Genomic DNA, 18,673 nt, shown 5'->3' with positions numbered 1-18,673 from the left:
GGTTAATTTTGATATTAACAGAGTATCTGAGAAAATGGAGGAAGGATAATGCAATGAAAATGCCTGAAAAACATTGTGATCAAAACAATTAAAAATAAAGTAGAAATTGTCCATGATTACACATTGTCTTAACTAGGGGTTGAATAGGACTACAAATAGCTGAAAACCCAAAAACCAGTGTCTTAAATAAATAAGGATGTGTTTTCTTTCATAAGAGAAAGGAGGCTTGGAGTTGGAATGATTGATCAGCTATGGCATCAGGAACCAGGCTTCCTCATTCCTCATTCTGTGCCTTCCTTTGTGAAGGTTGTTGCACTTTAGACCTCATGTAAGCATTTTAGGTGGATAAACAAAGAAAGTGGAGGAAGAAGTGCTAACAAACTTCCTAATATCTCACTTGGATAACTGACTCTTTTGGCTAATTTTTAACTTTTGCTTCTAGATCAGATAATGCCACGATAAAAAAGGGCTTGACATGAACATTGCATAAGCCAATAAATTAGGGCTTTTAAGCATTCTGGAGATTAAAGAGGGCATTTAAATTTTTAAATTTTTTTATTTTTTGTTTTAAGATTTTATTTATTTATTTGAGAGTGAGAGCACTAGAGAGAGAGAGAGAGCAAGCACAAATCGGGGGCAGAGGGAGAGGGAGAAGCAGGCTCCCTGCTGAGCAGGGAGCATGATGAGGGGCTGGATCCCAGGACCCTGGGATCATGACCCGAGCTGAAAGCAGATGCTTAACAGACTAAGCCATCTTAGGAGTACATTTTAGAAAAGGAGTACATTTTAGAAAAGGAATGACAAAAAGAAATGTGAGATAGTATGGATAAGAAAACTATTTCCTTCCTGGAAATGAAGGGGAGTGTTTGTTTGTTTGTTTGTTTGTTTTGCACTAGGAAAGGCAAAAAGGCAAAAGTATATGGAGTGGGTCTTAAAAGCTACTATATGTTAAAAATCATCTTTGGGAGATTTTGTGAAGTGCTTTATCCCTTTCAAGATCTAATGAATAGTTGGGCTGGAAAAAGTAATCTATATTTTTAAACAATCACTCATTGAGATTCTGATATAAGTGATATTGCAGATTACATTTTTTTTAAAAAAGGAGTATATTTTAAATAAGAGAGGAGAGAAGATACAAGAGCACACGCATTTTCTCTGTAAAGTGAATGAGAAGTTTCTATGCCTGTCATGATAGTTCCATGAATGAGTCTTGAGGCTTGATTGTGAACACTGTATTAAGAAATTCACAAGATGCATATAACTATGGTTAGATAGGCAGTGACTCAAATCATTCTGGTCCCTGGTTATCTAGCCACATGCTACAGTCTAGTGTTCACAAAAACAGAAATCAAAATAATTCAGTCTAAGAGTATTGTTGGACTGTAATAATGCAAACTTGATTTCTTAAATATCAGGTGACCTATCTTAAAGAAATAAAAAACAACTAAGATGGTAATAACTTTTAAAATTAAACTTGTTTATGCGCATTCCTAATGTATACTTTGCCCTGCAAACTACATAAATTTTAAACAGTAATGAATATGTAGAGTGCTCCCTTCAGCAACACATATACTAAAATTGGAATGATACAGAAAGATTAGCACGGCTCCTGTGCAAGGATGACGTAATGAATATGTAGAGATCTCAACATGAACTTTACAAATACCACCTTGGGGTTTATCCCCAGCAGATTAGATTAAAAAACTGAAAGAAGCACATTATAGAAATATTCAGAAATCAGGGCCCCTGGGTGGCACAGCGGTTAAGCGTCTGCCTTCGGCTCAGGGCGTGATCCCAGCATTACGGGATCGAGCCCCACATCAGGCTCCTCCGCTAGGAGCCTGCTTCTTCCTCTCCCACTCCCCCTGCTTGTGTTCCCTTTCTCGCTGGCTGTCTCTATCTCTGTCGAATAAATAAATAAAATCTTAAAAAAAAAAAAAAGAAATATTCAGAAATACCAATCCACATTTATAATATTTATAAAATAATAAGTAAAAAAGGGAATTACTGCTTTGGTAAAGGAGCATCTGTTCTTTTTTTTTTATTTTAAAGATTTTATGTATTTATTGAGAGGGAGAGAGCAGGGGAAGAGGCAGAGGGAGAGGGAGAAAATCCCAAGCAGACTCCACGCCGAGCTCAGAGCCTGACCCAGGGCTCAATCTCGTGACCCTGGGAACAGGACCTGAGCCTAAATCAAGAGTCAGTTGCCCAATCAACTGAGCCACCCAGGTGCCCCAGTAACATTTTGTTCTTAATCATGATTTGAGTACTGAGCTAAGGCAATATAGGACATGGGAGGTCCTCCTCTGACTTTAACTAGATGTGTGATCTAGACTGAAATTTGAAGCCTCTTTCTTCTTTATCAAAGGAGGATGATAAACTTTCACATATGAGATTAGGTTTGTAAAGTATTTAGATAGCTCTCTCCACATGTTCTAACAATAAATTAATAAAATCTGAAGATACACAGTAAAAAAAGAAAAAGAAAAGAAAAAGAAAGAGCAATAGAGAGTTTTTTGCTCTTTTAAAAGTCAGATTACCAGGATAAGTAAGAATATGACTGCTGAGTAGTAGATAGAATTCAAACAATTTTAAAAGGTGGCTTAAAAAAATAATTTTTACAAAAGGAAGCTAAGTGTGCTATGTTTTTAAAAATGTATTGCAATGATAGCCTAGTAAGAAGTTTATATAAACACAATTATGGAAAATGTTGATGATACTGAAATATACCGATAGTGTAACTAAAGAAACACTGACGAATGGAGAATATTTGTACCATTTAGTTATAATGTTTATTTGATCTAATGCGGGTAATTAAATCCCATTGTCACTTATTTTGACATTTCTAACTGTGCTACATGGATCGATATGATTACAGTGAAAAAATTATTTTATGAGATAACAAAAGTATTGCATAATTCTTTAAATATTTTTCATGTTTAAAGATTTTGATATTTATAGAGGCAAAAAATCAGAATCTTTTTACCCTAGATATAATTATATATATATATATATATATATATATATATATATATATATATATATAGTATGTAGCCTTTGTGTATAAATCTGGAAAAAGGAGTATATCGATTCCTAATTATTCAGGACGCTTCTCTCCCTTATTTATTTTACCTGATCACTTCATCTTTGTGGACTGATTACAGTTTCTATTATCTCAATGAATCTCTCTAATTAAGGTTCCATAACAGATAGTAACAGACACCTGATTGCAATCCTACATTTCAGTTGAAGTTCTCTTTTACTCCCACATTTTTGAGATGTCACCCGTCAGATGATGAAGAGGTGTTGATGAATATGTAGTTGGTTAAGCATCTTCTTTCAGCTCAGGTCATGATCCCAGGGGCCTGGGATCAAGCCCCAAGTTGGGCTTCCTGCCCAGTGGGGAACCTGCTTCTCCCTCTGCCTGCTGCTCCCGCCTGCTTGTGCTCTCTCTCTCTAACAAATAAATAAATAAAATCTTAAAAAAAAAAAAAAAAACACACACACAACTTTTTGCATATGGATTTACACCTCTATGTTTTCTTAAACTGGATACTACTTAAAGAAGTTGTGAGGGAGTTTGTCCCTGTTTTCCCACTCTGCTCTGTAGTCCTCCTGCCCCTGGGTCTTCTTTTTTTATCATCAGTGTCATCATCTAGTGAGCACTTACATTAATCATGTAAGTGCCATCATATTAAGTTTGGGAGCATTATACTAGATGCTGCATTAGTGAATCATCGCATATTAGTTTTGGCTTCCAAGAAATTCTGTGATTATATTTTGAGTTCAATAGATACAGTTTTCCTCAGGCTTGGTTAAAAGATCTGTTAGTACCTTAATTAGCTCCAAGCTTATCTGAAATTCAGCACTCAATCTTAAGGTATGGTTGTTAAACTATTTAAATTAAAAGAACAAAACACCAATAGTACATATTTATGTTATGATTGCAGTGTTGCAGGCATACTTGTAAGTATATTTTACAAATGGAATCATTCAATCTTGTCACATGGTGGTTATACTAATGTTCCCATTCTGTAGGTGATAATTCTGAGACAAGAAGAGGTACGTGATTTGCCTTCATCATATAATTCTTGCTTTTATTATAGATTCTACTTCAACACCTTTCCTTATAGCCCCCAGTCCCTAAACACCATTAACCAGCTTCTCAGTTCAGAAGCAGGAATTCCCTCTGAAGTTTTATAGCCTTATATGTCCTCATTGAAGCAATGCCCTAAAAAGATATTGTGTCTTCCCAACTTCCAATCTGCAAGTGAACTACATGACTTTTCATCTTTGTTAAAAGAATCTAGAAAATCGCATCACAAGTTTATGTTAATCTGCCAGTGGGCCCGCTAATGAATATCACAATGGTAGAACATAGTAGTGTGGCTTTCAAGCATCAAATTCATTCATCCTGATCATACACGAGTTCTGGTGAAGGGCAAAATGGAGAAATCTGACTTTTCTAGCCCTATAAAATGCCACTGACTATATTTTACTTTAAAATAATCCCTTGTTCTTTCATTACATTGCCATTGAACTACATGCCATTTATTATCCTGAAAGCAGTAGGTATAAAATATTTTCTTTTAAAAATATGGATACAATATTTCAATTTATTAACTTAAAGTTACTTTTATGTACATTATTTTATTGCTTTTCCTTTATTCTAAAGTAACATTAAAGTTGTATTTTGTTTTTTGATTTTGTATTTATTTTCTTCTCACGTTTCCCAACTAAGTGAAGTTCTGCGTTACAAGTTGTTAATTATTTGAAGGCACACAATGTGAGGAATCTCTTTACTCTCTTGGCTTCCCACACATTGCTGGTTATATTTTTGCACTTCTGACTGATCCTCAGTCTTCTTGTTTGCCAACTCATCCTCCACTAACAACCTCTAGATTTTGGCAGTCCCAGCTTTAATGCCCTTCTCTTGTCTCCAAATGAACTCATCCAGGCTAAAGTAAGTGCTGTGACATTCACAAAGTTAACTCCAGTGGCTCTGGCCTTTGAGGCTTTGAGTTTCAGCATCTGTCTCTGTTTTTTTTTTTTTTTTTTCTTTTGGCCCTTCCCATGGCTGGTTCCCTTTCAGGTTTATAGTTATGTTAGTAAGGTGCGCCCTCACAGAGAGGCCTTGCATGACCATTCCACCCAAAGTAACTTTTCCAGACTAATTTTTCCATATAATTTTGCACACAGAAATTAGCTCTTTCAGGTGTTTACTGTTTATTCTCCTCACTGTAATTATGTTTCTTGATAGCAGGTGATTTTTTTGGTTAGTTGGTTCACTTTTATATACATAGGACCTTGAATACTGTATATTCCCTAATGGGTGTTTCATAAATATTTACAATGGATAGAATTCAATGGCTTGAATTCAAAAGAGTTAATATTTTTTTGCAAGGAGGACAAAGATTAAGTCAAACTGGCCCACCTGGTAAAGTGACAAGGTAGGGGACAACAGAGGCTGGGACCAGAAAGGAGAATTATCTGGATATAGGCAGCTAAACAACTTTTTTTATGGGGTGGGCCACCAGGGAGAGGGAAGGACACACAGACGGGGCAGGAGGAGGGAGATGAACTCAGGCAGGTTAGGCGGGCAGATGGAGGATATTAAAAGGGGATGGAGGAGGGTATGTGAAGGGGTGGGGGAATGTAAGCTGGGAGGTGACTTGTGGAGGGCACAGGAGGAGAAGCCGGATGGGGTGATCATGCTGTTTCCCTCACACTCTCACAGGTATTGCTCCTGAGAACATTCCTAAAGGAGCTTCAGAGTGTATTCCTGGGGAAATCTGACCTAAGACCATTGCTTTTAAAGAAGACGCGATCCCGAGGGTGCCTGGATAGCTCAGTTGGTTGAGCATCTGGCTCAGGTCATGATCTCCTGGGTTGTGAGATGGAGCTGTGCATTGGGCTCTGCACTCAGTGGGGAGTCTGCTTGAAGATTCTGTCTCTCTGCCCCTCCCCCTACTTGCACGTGCTCTCTCTCTTTCTCAAATAAATAAATAAATCCTTAAAAAAAAGAAAAAGATACACTCCCTACCCTCATGGAATCCACACCTTTTTTTTTTTTTTTTTAAAGATTTTATTTATTTATTCGACAGAGACAGAGACAGCCAGCGAGAGAGGGAACACAAGCAGGGGGAGTGGGAGAGGAAGAAGCAGGCTCATAGCAGAGGAGCCTGATGTGGGGCTCGATCCCGTAACGCCGGGATTACGCCCTGAGCCGAAGGCAGACGCTTAACCGCTGTGCCACCCAGGAGCCCCCTGGAATCCACACCTTGATAGAAAGGCACACCATACCACATATTAACTATTGAGACCAATCCGAATGTCTTCACACTCACGTCGGAGTTGTGGCCTGTGTGTGACCTCACTTCCCTACCTAGCTTTACAGGCATCTTAGAATGGACATGGTATCCCCAAGAATTCTGGATACCACTTCTCCATTTTCTCTATCCCCTCTATAGCCTCTGCTCTCATAATTTGACCTGGAGGTGTTTCTGCTGTTTCTTCATCAATAGCTAAAAACCTACCCTACCTGGCCATCATGGCATCTCTGGTGCAAAGCATTGTTTTCAGTCAGCATTTTGAGCAGCCCCCAGCTCTTACCTGGGACCTATTATCCCACTGATGCCACACATGATGCAATTGGTCTATATTTTCCTTCTAGTCCAGCATATGGTCCTCGCTTAGAGGATTGGTTATAATGGCTATCATATGTTATGTGCCAGGCAAGGGCATAAAGAAAAAATAAAAAAAAAAGATATCTCAATTTTCTTGATAGAGTATAAATGATTAAATTACAAAGAAAACCTTAGGTGATGAATTAAATAATTGACTGATATAGAAAGTTTATTTATATATTTTTTTTATCTCTCGATCTCACTTACTCTATCACCTTGGGCAAATTTTTCAGATCATCTGTGTCCATTTATTCATTGATAGAAAAAATATGCTGAATTGAGTTATCTTACAAGTAATTTTATATATTTCTTACATAAACTTAAAATTTAATTTTGATGGCTATTTGGTCTTATGAATGAGAAAAGAGGCTATAGAAAATGGAAGACAGGCATAGTCAACTGTTTATTATATTTGAACCTGAAATTACCATGTAGAAACTACGGCACATGAAAATCTCTGCAGAGAAAGTTCATCCACAATCAAAATATAAATGAAATAAATTACAGAAGAAATTGATTTAAGTTAGTAATTCCATATAAAGATGAAAGCAAGCTGCCTTATCATTTCAAGAATGAAATTTGTGGCAGAGCCTTCATCTTCAATTTCAACCCCTTACCATTTGATTTCTAATTTAGGTTTCCACGGCACGAGCAATGTGCTGTCCCCACTGAAATGATCCTCCCCACTCTCTTGTTTAAAGCAGTCCTGTACTAGATTTGGGAAACCTGGATTGCATTTACTGACCTCAGTCATGCAATCACCTCAAGTTTCTCAAATTTAGAGCAAAATTGGGCTGAAACTGGGATAGAATCAGTTTTCTTCTGAGGCCGATAGCACGTGTTGGGAAAGGAAAAGAGATCTAACTGCTTTTTGATGTTACACATGATGAACACCTCTAAATCATCTTTATCACTGCTGCCAGCTTAAGCATTCTATAATAAAACTGTAGTTCTATGATTAGAGCATATGTAAGTCCTACACATTCAACAGAGCACTTGACAAATGTGCAACATGATTGACTCTAGAAATGTAATCCAAAAGAAGGAAAGCCAACATTCCACTTCTTAAGATTACATATTGTTATCTGTTATTAGCAAGAAGAGTTTCAACAAGCCAGTACACTTCTTAATTGGTGTAATATTTAGTGGGCTCAAGTTTACCCATTGAAATAAAAATGTTCTAACTGACACATACATATATTGCTCTGATAACATCAACAAAATGATTATTCAAAGTATCAACTGCGAGATCTACATTAATATGAGAAGAGTACATTAGAAAACAGGTTTCCATGAGTCCCTAATATTTTTGCATGTCTTGTGAACAGAGGCACTTAGGGTTTTTGCTCTGGGCTGTATGTGTAAGGGTATTTGTGTAGTATACAGTCTTTGAAAACAGAAATAGTGTCTCCCTCCAGAGTTCAGGTTTGCTTACTCTCTGTAGCATTGACCCAGGCTGCTCTGCATTGCTCCTGTAAGGCTGAGAGGGCAAGGGAAACCGATGCAAGTGTGAAGCTCATGCTGCTTGCTGCACCACCAGTGAGAAGGACCTTTGTCTCTGACCCGGGAATCTCATGTCTTCTGCCAGCATTTTCAAAGTAGAGCAGGCTTATGTATTAGCTCGTAGTAGGGAAAAAATATTAAGCCATTCAAGTTCTCAACAACTTGAACTGATATAATCCAGCAAACTAACCCCATGATATATCAGGATTGAATGTAGTTTTGATAACCATCTTTAAATAAAATATTTGCCATGGAATCCAAGGAAATCAATAATTTAAGGTTTAAGAATATTTGTTGGTTGTGAAACTGGAATGCTACAGCATAACACGATCTGATAAATCTAAATGGCAACAATTAATGATCTATCACTTAATAAAAAATCTAGTCGAAGGTAAAATAAACTTGTCTTCAGCATGATATATTTTTAAATGTTATTTATAATAAGTAATTTTCCAAATAGATGCCTGGGAAATTTAAAAAAGAGAAATTACTATTTTTTTTATTAACACATTCAAATGCCCATTGCACACTTCCTATATGCCAGGCACTGCACTATATGCTGAAGACATGCAGTCAACTATGCACTATCTACCTTCATGGGTAAGACTATGGAGATCAATCATTAAAAGTAGTCACACAAAATTTAAAGCTAATAGCAATTATACTAAAAATTAAGAATTAAGAGACCAAGACCTGAGTGGAAACCAAGAGTCCGACGCTTAACCGACTGAGCCATCCAGGTGCCCCTAGGTGTAAAATGTTTTGTTGTTGTTTTTTTTTTTTTTTTTTTTTAAAGATTTTATTTATTTATTCGACAGAGAGAGAGAGACAGCCAGCGAGAGAGGGAACACAAGCAGGGGGAGTGGGAGAGGAAGAAGCAGGCTCCCAGTGGAGCAGGGAGCCCAATGCGGGGCTCAATTCCAGCACTCTGGGATCATGCCCTGAGCCGAAGGCAGAGGCTTAACGACTGAGCCACCCAGGCGCCCCAGTGTAAAATGTTTTTTAAAAGAGATGTACTAATTATTTGAGATTCATAGTCTCAAATGACTTTTGCCTTTTTCTTTTTTGATAATTTTAGAACTGTGTAGAAAATTTCCAAATGAGGAAGGACAGCTTTATTTCCAGTTCCTCTTCTCTTTCCTATTTTTCTCTAAATGTGAAACTATCATCTGAACAATGAAAATATCTGAGCCTGTGTAGTCCAAAGAAAAGAAACCGTTAGAGAAGCAGTCCCTCTGAACAGAAGCAAAAATATACAGCTTCACTTATGAAAGAACTTCAGAACATCTTAATTTTACCTACTTAGTGAAAAATATACTGATGGTTGATGTTAGAATGAACTGTTAGAAATAATTATAAGGTTTATTCCTTGTTACTTTAACAAGTTTATCTCCCATTTGGAAACCTGCAATGCATGCAAAGTTAGATGTGTCAATATACAAACTACTAATTTCCTTATTATTCAGAGGATTATGGTCTCACGTTTTATTGTGATTTACAAAGTGCTTTCCAAAACATCATTTCATTTTCATTTTCTCCTTATATCTGCTTGTGAGATAAAGTGAGCAAATGTTGTCATTCCCATTCTTCATATTTAGAAAATGAAAATTGGAGAGAAGAAACAACTTTCTCCAGTTTCTTAAAACCAGTCTGTGACAAAGCTGGATTTCAAATCCAAGTTTTGATTTTTCAAAAATTTGATGACTTAAGTAAATAATTAGAATTAAAGTGTTGTTAACAAAAGCAACCACAAGGCTTCTCTAAGAAGCACAGCTTTGGTGGGAAAAGTATGCATGTGTGGATATAAAATATCATCCAACAAAGCTGAAGAAAGCAGAAAGAATAAGTAGAAAGAAAAATAAACATTTCAAGGTGATAAATAATCAAATCTTATAAATTCTGTAAACATCTTTGTTCTACATAAGCATACATTGAATTGGAGAGTTGAAAATTTTTTTAAAGATTAGAAGTAGGATAAAGAACCATCTTTATTCAGGTCCTCAATACCGATTATATCTTTTTCTTTGTGATTAGTTAAAAGGAAATTATCCCTTCCCACAGGACATCTGCAAAGACAGCTAGGCAGTCTTTGCCTGAGATTCAAAGTGGCTGGTAAAGAGGAACTACCCAATAAACATTTCTGGAAAAAAATGACTTGTCTTAGAGAAGGTATTTAATGCTCTTCATTTTTTAAAGTCTTATTTATTCTTATCTCGGAAACAGACAGACAACATTAATATAAAAAAGAGTCCTTGTTTTCGAATAGGATCAATGTTTTAGCAGTGGTGTGTGCAATTAGCGGAACAGTACTTCCCGTTCTCTCTTAACTTATCAAGGACAGCTGAGCCAGTAACAGTGGTGTCATCCTAGTGCACACAGAAGAAAGATTCAGTAATCAATGTCTCATATACACAGTATTTCTTAACTAATCATGAAATCATAAGGTTCTTTCCCCAAGTTTTCAGAATGATTCAGAACATAAGACTGCTTGATTTTGTGCAGCTATTCAGCATTACTGCCTCACTGATAGTCATACTACATTACTTAATAAAATCCTGGGGGTTAGTTCACACATAAGGAAACAGAAAGTCTACATTTATTGAATTATCACCTTAATATTGTAAAAGATTTCCAAATGATTTTAGTTTTTCTTCCTTTTTTAAAAAGATTTTATTTATTTATTTGAGAGAGATATAGGGAGAAAGAGCACAAAGCAGGGGGAGGGGCAGAGGGAGAAGCTAACTCCCCACTGAGCAGGGAGCCCTATATGGGGCTGATCCCAGGTCCCTGAGATCATGACCTGAGCCGAAGGCAGATGCTAACCGACTGAGCCACCCAGACCAAATGATTTTAAAAACAATTTTTTTAATTTAAAACTTGCAAACTTTCTTAATGAAATCAGAACATTACTATTGTATATTTAATTAATTAATTTAATTTGTCATCAATTATATTATTTAGCAGACTCAACATTTGTAGATTTTAAATTTAAGCTCTTAAGTCATCCTAAGTAACTTTAAAGTTCATTGTATATAATATTCTGCGTTTTGGTTGTAATGCAATTTAGATTTATAGTCTCTCATTGCTGATATGAAGAAAAATGCTCTCTAGCTATTGAGAAACCCAAGTGACCACTTCATATGAAAATCTCAGTGTGGCTTTATGGTTATTATTCAGTTTGCCCATGCAGTAACTCCAGTGACGTGTTATGAACATTATTTCTTAAGAAAAAAAAAACAAAATTCTAATAACTAAAAAAAACAGGGGCACCTGGGTGGTGCAGTCGTTAAGCGTCTGCCTTCGGCTCAGGGCGTGATCCTGGCGTTATGGGATCCAGCCCCACATCAGGCTCCTCTGCTGGAGGCCTGCTTCTTCCTCTCCCACTCCCCCTGCTTGTGTTCCCTCTCTCGCTGGCTGTCTCTATCTCTCTATCTCTGTCAAATAAATAAATAAAATCTTAAAAAAAAAAAACCAATCAAGAGAAAACTTCAGCCAGAGGTAAAAAGTTACACTAAATGAACATTGCTACGTGACACATTATTCCAAAATTTAATGGCTTAAAATCATGACTATTCATTATTCCTTGCAAGGTTTTGGGTTGGCCTGGAAGTCCGGCTGATCTGGGTTGAACTACACAGGCCTTCCTAAATTTTCTCACTCCTGTGTAATAAATTTGTGTGTAAGCTAAGAACTGCTTAGTCTTGAATGGCCTCAGTTGGGATGATTTAGCTCTACTCTATGTGGTCTCTCTCTTTCTAGCAGGCTAATCTCAGTTTCTTTTTTTTTTTTTAATAATAATTTTTTTATTATATTATGTTAGTCACCATACAGTACATCCCTAGATTTTGATGTAAAGTTCCATGATTTATTACTTGCGTATAACACCCAGCGCACCATGCAATATGTGCCCTCCTTTAATCTCAGTTTCTGCTCTTGTTGATGGCAAGGATCCAAGAGAAAGCAGGACAGGGCATGGAACAGGGCAAGCAGAAATGCACTTTCCTTTCTTCACTGCCTCTGCTTACGTCACATTTGCTAACATCACTTAGCCAGAGTAACTGACACAGCAAAACTCATAGTCAAAGAGGAGAAGACTAGAAAGTTAGCAGAGGACGTTACTTAGAAAAGCCATTAATTGAGACCATCAATGAAATCGGTCTACCACAAAAGGGGATTCTTATGTTAACAACACTGTTAAAATGACCTACCTTCTAAGAAGTGGAATGATTTTCCACTGAAAAACAGACAATTTAATTTTCAGTTTTGAGGGAGAGTTGGGTCTCCAACTAGTAAATTTCACTGAAGGGCAAGAACTTAGTGAATGAAATGGGGGTCATTTGGTTTTTACCATAAAATAATGAATCAGCAGCAGCTTCTTGATATATAATGGGTCATCTTCATTTAGAGGAAAAATGGGAAACATAAAAGAAGTCACAGAAAAAACCTGTTTTGAATGACTGACAAGTCTTTACTTCCAAATTAAATTCATTCTTCAGTTCTTTTTCAACAAACCTTTATTTAGGGCCTGGAAATAAAATTATTTTCAATTCAGAACATTGCAATTAAATAGGCACTTACAAAAGAGAGAAATACGTGTCAATAAGGCTAAGTATATGGATTCTATGGAGTGCTATGTACAGGTACTAATAACCAGAAATTAAACTTTACAATGTGGATATTGTATTTTAAACATTTTTATTAAAATATGAAAAAATGTTACAGACAAGTGCATAAACCACAAATTTATAGCTTGATAAGTTTTCACAAATTGAAAATAATAATGTCACTAGCTCTGGGATACTTTTGAATTTATTCTCTGTATGTTATCTCCTCTCTTCCCCTTATTCATGAATGATTAGGATAGAAAGTGTGTGTAGTGCAAAACATGTGGCTTGCAGTAGGCCAGACAGCTGACCATTTGTTTTCCTAATTTGGCATTTTTCTTGAGAAAATTGATGGACTAGTTATTGATGCATTGTCTCTCCTCTCTCATCACCCTTAAATGACAGTTCTGCAATAATATATGTGTAAACATTGCTCCTGTGGCAGATGGCATGCTTTGTTAGTAGGGAAGACTAGAAGAACACTAGAGTAGGAAGGTTTCTCTTCCAAGTTTTGGTGTGTATTTCTTGGCAGACTCATGTACTATGTGCAAATTTCTTAGTGCCTAGCTTCATGCAACTCCTGGCTTAGTCCCTTGGCTCTAAAAGTTGTGATTTATAGCAGCTCATGGTAGTTCCCAATGGGCAGATTTCTCCAGCAACACCGTTAAGTGGCTTTTCAGTAGGGGGTTCCAGCAGGGTACCTCCTATGAACATTTTCTCCTGTAGAAGCTTCACAGCCTCAGTGAATTTTTCTACTCTCTAATGAGCCATAGGCATCCCCACCCTCTACAGAGAGGTCTAGGTGTCAACAATGCAAGAGAGGAGTCTCTTCCTTAGGCTTACTATCTCAACTCTTGGAGCAATGGTTACTCCTATATCTGTTATTCCCATATTGTTCAGAGTACCCTTTACTCCTAGTAGATAATCACCCATTACTCTAATTCACTGTTACACTTAGGAATTTCTAATTGAAATTTCCATGCTCAAATTATTGTGTGGTTTCTGCCTCTTGATTGGTTTTTGAATCACGTGCTTGCTTTCTTCTGGTTCCCAGAGTTCTTCTGATTCAAGACTGATGATTCATGGAAATAATGCTAAGTGGATTTTTGCATAACATTATTTGCTGATTTAATCCAAGAAATTTAAAATATCTATCAATGAATATTAAATGCAATTTAACTGAATATTAAAATCAACCCAAGAAGATATTAGGAAGATAATTACATTGAAAGTAAGAAGTGAATGGTATTGGCAAGTAAATGATTAGAAATGAATATTATTTAGGTACAAATACCAAGAGATCATTAGTTTTATAATTTAAATAGCATCATTTTCTGTTAAGATTGTATGTGTTTTTTATTTATATACACTCATACAATTAATTGATTTATTGATATTTGCGAAGTTATACATGACTGAGTGGTCCAACTTTCCTTGGTCAGGCAAAGAGAAGTTCTCTCATTTTATGTTGAAGAATCCATATTGTTACCTCATTTCTCTGATTTTTCTTAACCTCTCTGGTTGATCATTCACTCCTCTACATTATACAAAAAAAAATTTTTTTCACCAGATAGTTGATACTTTTAATCTGGTTATACCTGGTCTCAAAAATCTCAGAGCGTTTCCATTTCTTAAAGATGATTATATACATTTTTTTCCTGACCACCTTTAACATTTCTCCTTATTTTTGGTCTTCAGCAATATCAATATATTTCTAGGTTGTTTTTTTAATTTGTTATTTTTGGAAAATTCCTGACTATTCATTTGCCAGGATTTTTCTCTCCATTCTCCCTCTTTTTTTTTTTTCCTTCTAGTATTCCCATTACACATACTTTAGACTGATATTGGTCTATATCTCTTGGATGCTCAGTTCTCTCTCTCTCTCTCTCTCCCCTTTTTATTTCACTAATTTCTTGTGTGTGTTTCCATTTGAGTCGTGTCTTTTGACCTAAATTGAAGTTCACGGAGTCTTTCTTTGGATGTGTCAGGCATACTGATGAGCCTGTCAAAAGCACTCTTCATCTCTGTTACTAGTTTGTGTTTAAATTTATTTCCAGCATGTCCTTTGACACTTTCTTATTGCTTCTATTTCTCTGCTGAAATTACCCATCTATTCACAAATGTCTTCAAGTTTTTCCACTAGAGCCTGTGACATATTAATCATAGTTATTTTATCCCCTATCTGATTTTCCTAACAATAGATTTATATTTGAGATTAGTTCTATTGATTGTTTTGTCTCTCAACAGCAGATTATTTTTCCTTTCAATTTTGTGTGCCTCATAATTTTTAGTTGAAATCCACATAGTTCTGTGTGGGCTAGTATAGACCAAGGTAAATAGTATTTATGACTGGAAATAGGCATGACTCTTTCTCTGCTAAGCCTCCATTGAGGAGTTGAGCCATGTTTCAGTTTTGTTGGTTGCTATGATTACCTTCAACGCACCACCAGCTTCAAGGCCTAGTGGCACCTTTTGGTTAGGGTGAGAGCCAGACTGATGATCTGAGAAAATTCTTGATTGTATTTAGTCCACCCTCAGTTTTCGATATTTCCTGCGAGCTTGTGCCTCAGAGAAGTTGTCTCTCCATGCTCTTGTCCCTCCATTAGTGGTATTCAGCTATTGCGTTGTTTTTTTCCTGGTTCTTGGTAGCCTAGGTGGTGAGGAGCAAGAAAGAATTCTATATTTTTTTTCTCATTCAACCTTAGCTTGAGGTTGTTCATGTGTCTCTGAGTCTTTTGAGTGGAGTTTTCTCAGTGATCCTCCCTTCCCCCAGTGGCAAGGGATCTTTAATTTTCTGGAAGTAGGAATATTTCTGGCCTTTCTCCCTTTCCCAAACTAGTAAGTTTTCACCCACTGAAAAGGACAGGATTTGCTGCCTTTCTTCAGCAGTTTAAAACTTTATCCCACTGGGGAGAAGACTCCAGGCAAGAATTGCTGATTTTTTCCTCAGCAGCGGAACTACATTATGTTACACAACTTAGAACTACATTTTGAGGGATGCTTTCCCTGATCTCTACCACCCTCCAGTCTTTTTCATGAGCAAGTAGTGAGGTCCAGGGAGAAGAGGCTGCAAGTGTTTGTGCTCCCATGGGTCTATACTCACAACTATGTATGTTCAGCTTTTAGCAATCCATTAAAAATCATTTTTTTTAAACACCTGTCTGTATGGCAGCCTTGTCTTCTTCCAGTGCTGGGGTTTAGGTGGATGATTGCCTGTGCCTTGTCTCTTTCTGGAGGTTCACTCCAGCTTAATCAGATTTTACTCTAGTTGGTACCTTTGAAGTCAGCACTCTGATGGGTTCAAGAACACAGTATGATTTTACAGATTGCTCAGCTTCTTGTTGTTTGGATAGATGTGACACTCTTTTCCATTTTTCTATTCTAAGATGGAGCCAGAACTTTATAATATACATTATTAATTCACTAATTATATCAAAATCACCAGGATCCCACATAACTTTGGGTATTATGTTATTAATATTTTTGATGAAACCAAAATAAAGATTGGTTCTCTTTTGGAACATGCCAGAATATAGTTTAGCATCTAAATGTTTATTTTTTCCATTAAAATTTTGAGAAGTAAAAATTCTAGTCTATTTAGAGTAAATAAGAAAGAGACATGGAACTTTCTGCAAATACATAGGGGAAGCTATATATTTTGAAGTTCACGATTTAAGTTCTAGTAGAATTTTTTATTGAATTGGTTATTTTATATTTTAATATTACACATACCCAAGGGTGTATATAACTTAAAGTAAAATAATGCCCCGGTAATTATGAACTCAATAACCATTTAAAAAAATACAACGTTAACAACAAATTTGAAGCCCCTCCCTATTATAGGCTCCTCCCTATAATTGGCTCCTCCTATTATAGTCTCCTTCTTTTTCTGTAGATATAACTCTTATCATGAGTTATATGTTAAGTAGTTCTTTGCTGTTTTTTTATATATGATATATACCTAAAATATAGTTTATTTTTGCAAGTTTGAATTTTATATAAATTGAGTCATACTGTATTTTACATATATATTTGCCATTGTGTTTGGGGATTCATCCATATTTATGCCTGTATCCATAAAGCATGGACTTTCCCTTTTTTTTTTTTTTAAGATTTTATTTTTTTATTTGAGAGTGAGAGAGAGTGCAAGTGGGGGAAGGGAGAGGGACAAGCAGACGCTGTGCTGGAGTCCAATGCAGGGCTCAATGCAGGGCTTGATCTCAGGATCCTGAGATCATGACCTAAGCTGAAATCAAGTTGGAAGCTTAACGGACTGAGCCACCCAGGCGCCCCTTTAAAGCATGGACTCATGGAACTTGGACTCTAGAGCCAGATGGCCTAGTTTTTAATATCATATCATCAACTAAATAGTCTTCATAGATAAGTTACTTCATCTTTTTGACTTCTGTTTCTTTGTGTGTAAAACATAGTATTGCCAAAATATAAAGAATTAATATAATCAGAGGTGCTTCAATGTTATATGACCTTGAAGTTTTAAAGCACCTACATTTTGAAGGTGCTTTATTTAAGAAAGTGAATACAAATTATAAATAGCAATGAGATAAAAACTTGGATGTTTATTACAATAAGAAATCACAGAAAATTCAATATATTTGTAAATTTTACAGAAACACATTAAAATATAAACACATTGTAGGGCTGCTTTCAAAGATCCTTGGAAAGGGCTTGAACAAATAAGGGGCTCTGAAACTTAATCTTTATCAGCTTCATGGCAAATCTGACTCCGTATATATGTAAAATCCTTTGAATAGTAGTTCTGTAAAAATGATAGATTTTTTTTAAATTTATCTTATTACCTACTATTATATCAATGGAAAATTTTTGTAGGTTTTTCCCTCTTTTTATTGAAGAATAATTGACATGCAATATTGTATTAGCTTCAGATATACAGCATAGTGATTCAATATTTATATACATTACAAAAGCATCACTACAACAGGGCCAGCTACCAGCTATCACCATATGAAGTTGTTGCAATATTATTGACATATATCCTATGTTGTGAATTATGTCCTCTTGTTTTATTTATTTTATAACTGAAGTTTGTGCCACTTAATCCCCTTCATCTATTTCACCTGTCTCCCCTCTGGCAACCATTAGTTTTCTCTCAGTATCTGAATCTGTTTCTGTTTTATTTGTTCATTTGTTTATTTTAGATTCCACATGTAAGTAAAATCATATGGTGTTTGTTTATCTGTCTTTGACTCATTTCACTTAGCATAATGCCCTCTAGATTCGTCCACAATATTACAAATGGCAAGTTTTCATTCTTTTTTTTATGTCTGGGTAATATTCCATTGTATATACATACCACAGCTTCTTTATCCATTTCTCTATTAATGGGCATTTAGGTTGCTTCCATATCTTGGCAATCGTAAATATGCTGCAGTAAACATAAGGGTGCTTATATCTTTTCAAATTAGTGTAGGATTATTTTCTTCAGTAAAATAAAATATGATTATTTTCTTCAGTAAAATAAAATAATCTAAATATTCACAAATGCATCAAATAATACTGTTACAGATGGTTTTCATAACGTTGGTTTTGGTTTCCTCACGAAAGAGTGCCGTTGCTTGACTTTTTGTTTGCTTATCAACTTGAAATAATAATTTCAGTTCACATTAGGTTATTTATTTTCTAGTGTATCTTTTTAAAATTAACACATGAAATGGCTTACTTTAGGAAAAAAAGGGTTTGAAAATAATGTATTTAACAAATCAAATTTATATTATTGAATTTTATATACCACTGTTGTATTTACTGATGATAGATTAATATCTAATAGACTAGTGAGAAACTTCCATATTTTTTAGAAAAATCACATAAATCATGATGAGATAATAGTACTTAGTCAACTTC

At 35.8% G+C, this 18,673-nt stretch overlaps 1 protein-coding gene and 1 non-coding gene across 5 annotated transcripts in view; both read left to right on the top strand.

The window, feature by feature from the left end:
- The window catches only part of FSTL5 (follistatin like 5), a 701,705-nt gene that overhangs the window by 505,710 nt on the left and 177,322 nt on the right, over positions 1-18,673 (top strand). The gene's annotated exons all lie outside the window — the stretch shown is intronic.
- On the top strand, positions 1,549-1,657 carry LOC113255841 (U6 spliceosomal RNA). The gene has a single exon (XR_003316463.1). It is a non-coding gene; the product is annotated as a U6 spliceosomal RNA (small nuclear RNA).

The sequence above is a fragment of the Ursus arctos genome, unplaced genomic scaffold (genome assembly GCF_023065955.2).
Source record: "Ursus arctos isolate Adak ecotype North America unplaced genomic scaffold, UrsArc2.0 scaffold_11, whole genome shotgun sequence".
NCBI lineage: Eukaryota > Metazoa > Chordata > Mammalia > Carnivora > Ursidae > Ursus > Ursus arctos.
This window is presented reverse-complemented; position numbering and strand designations above follow the sequence as displayed.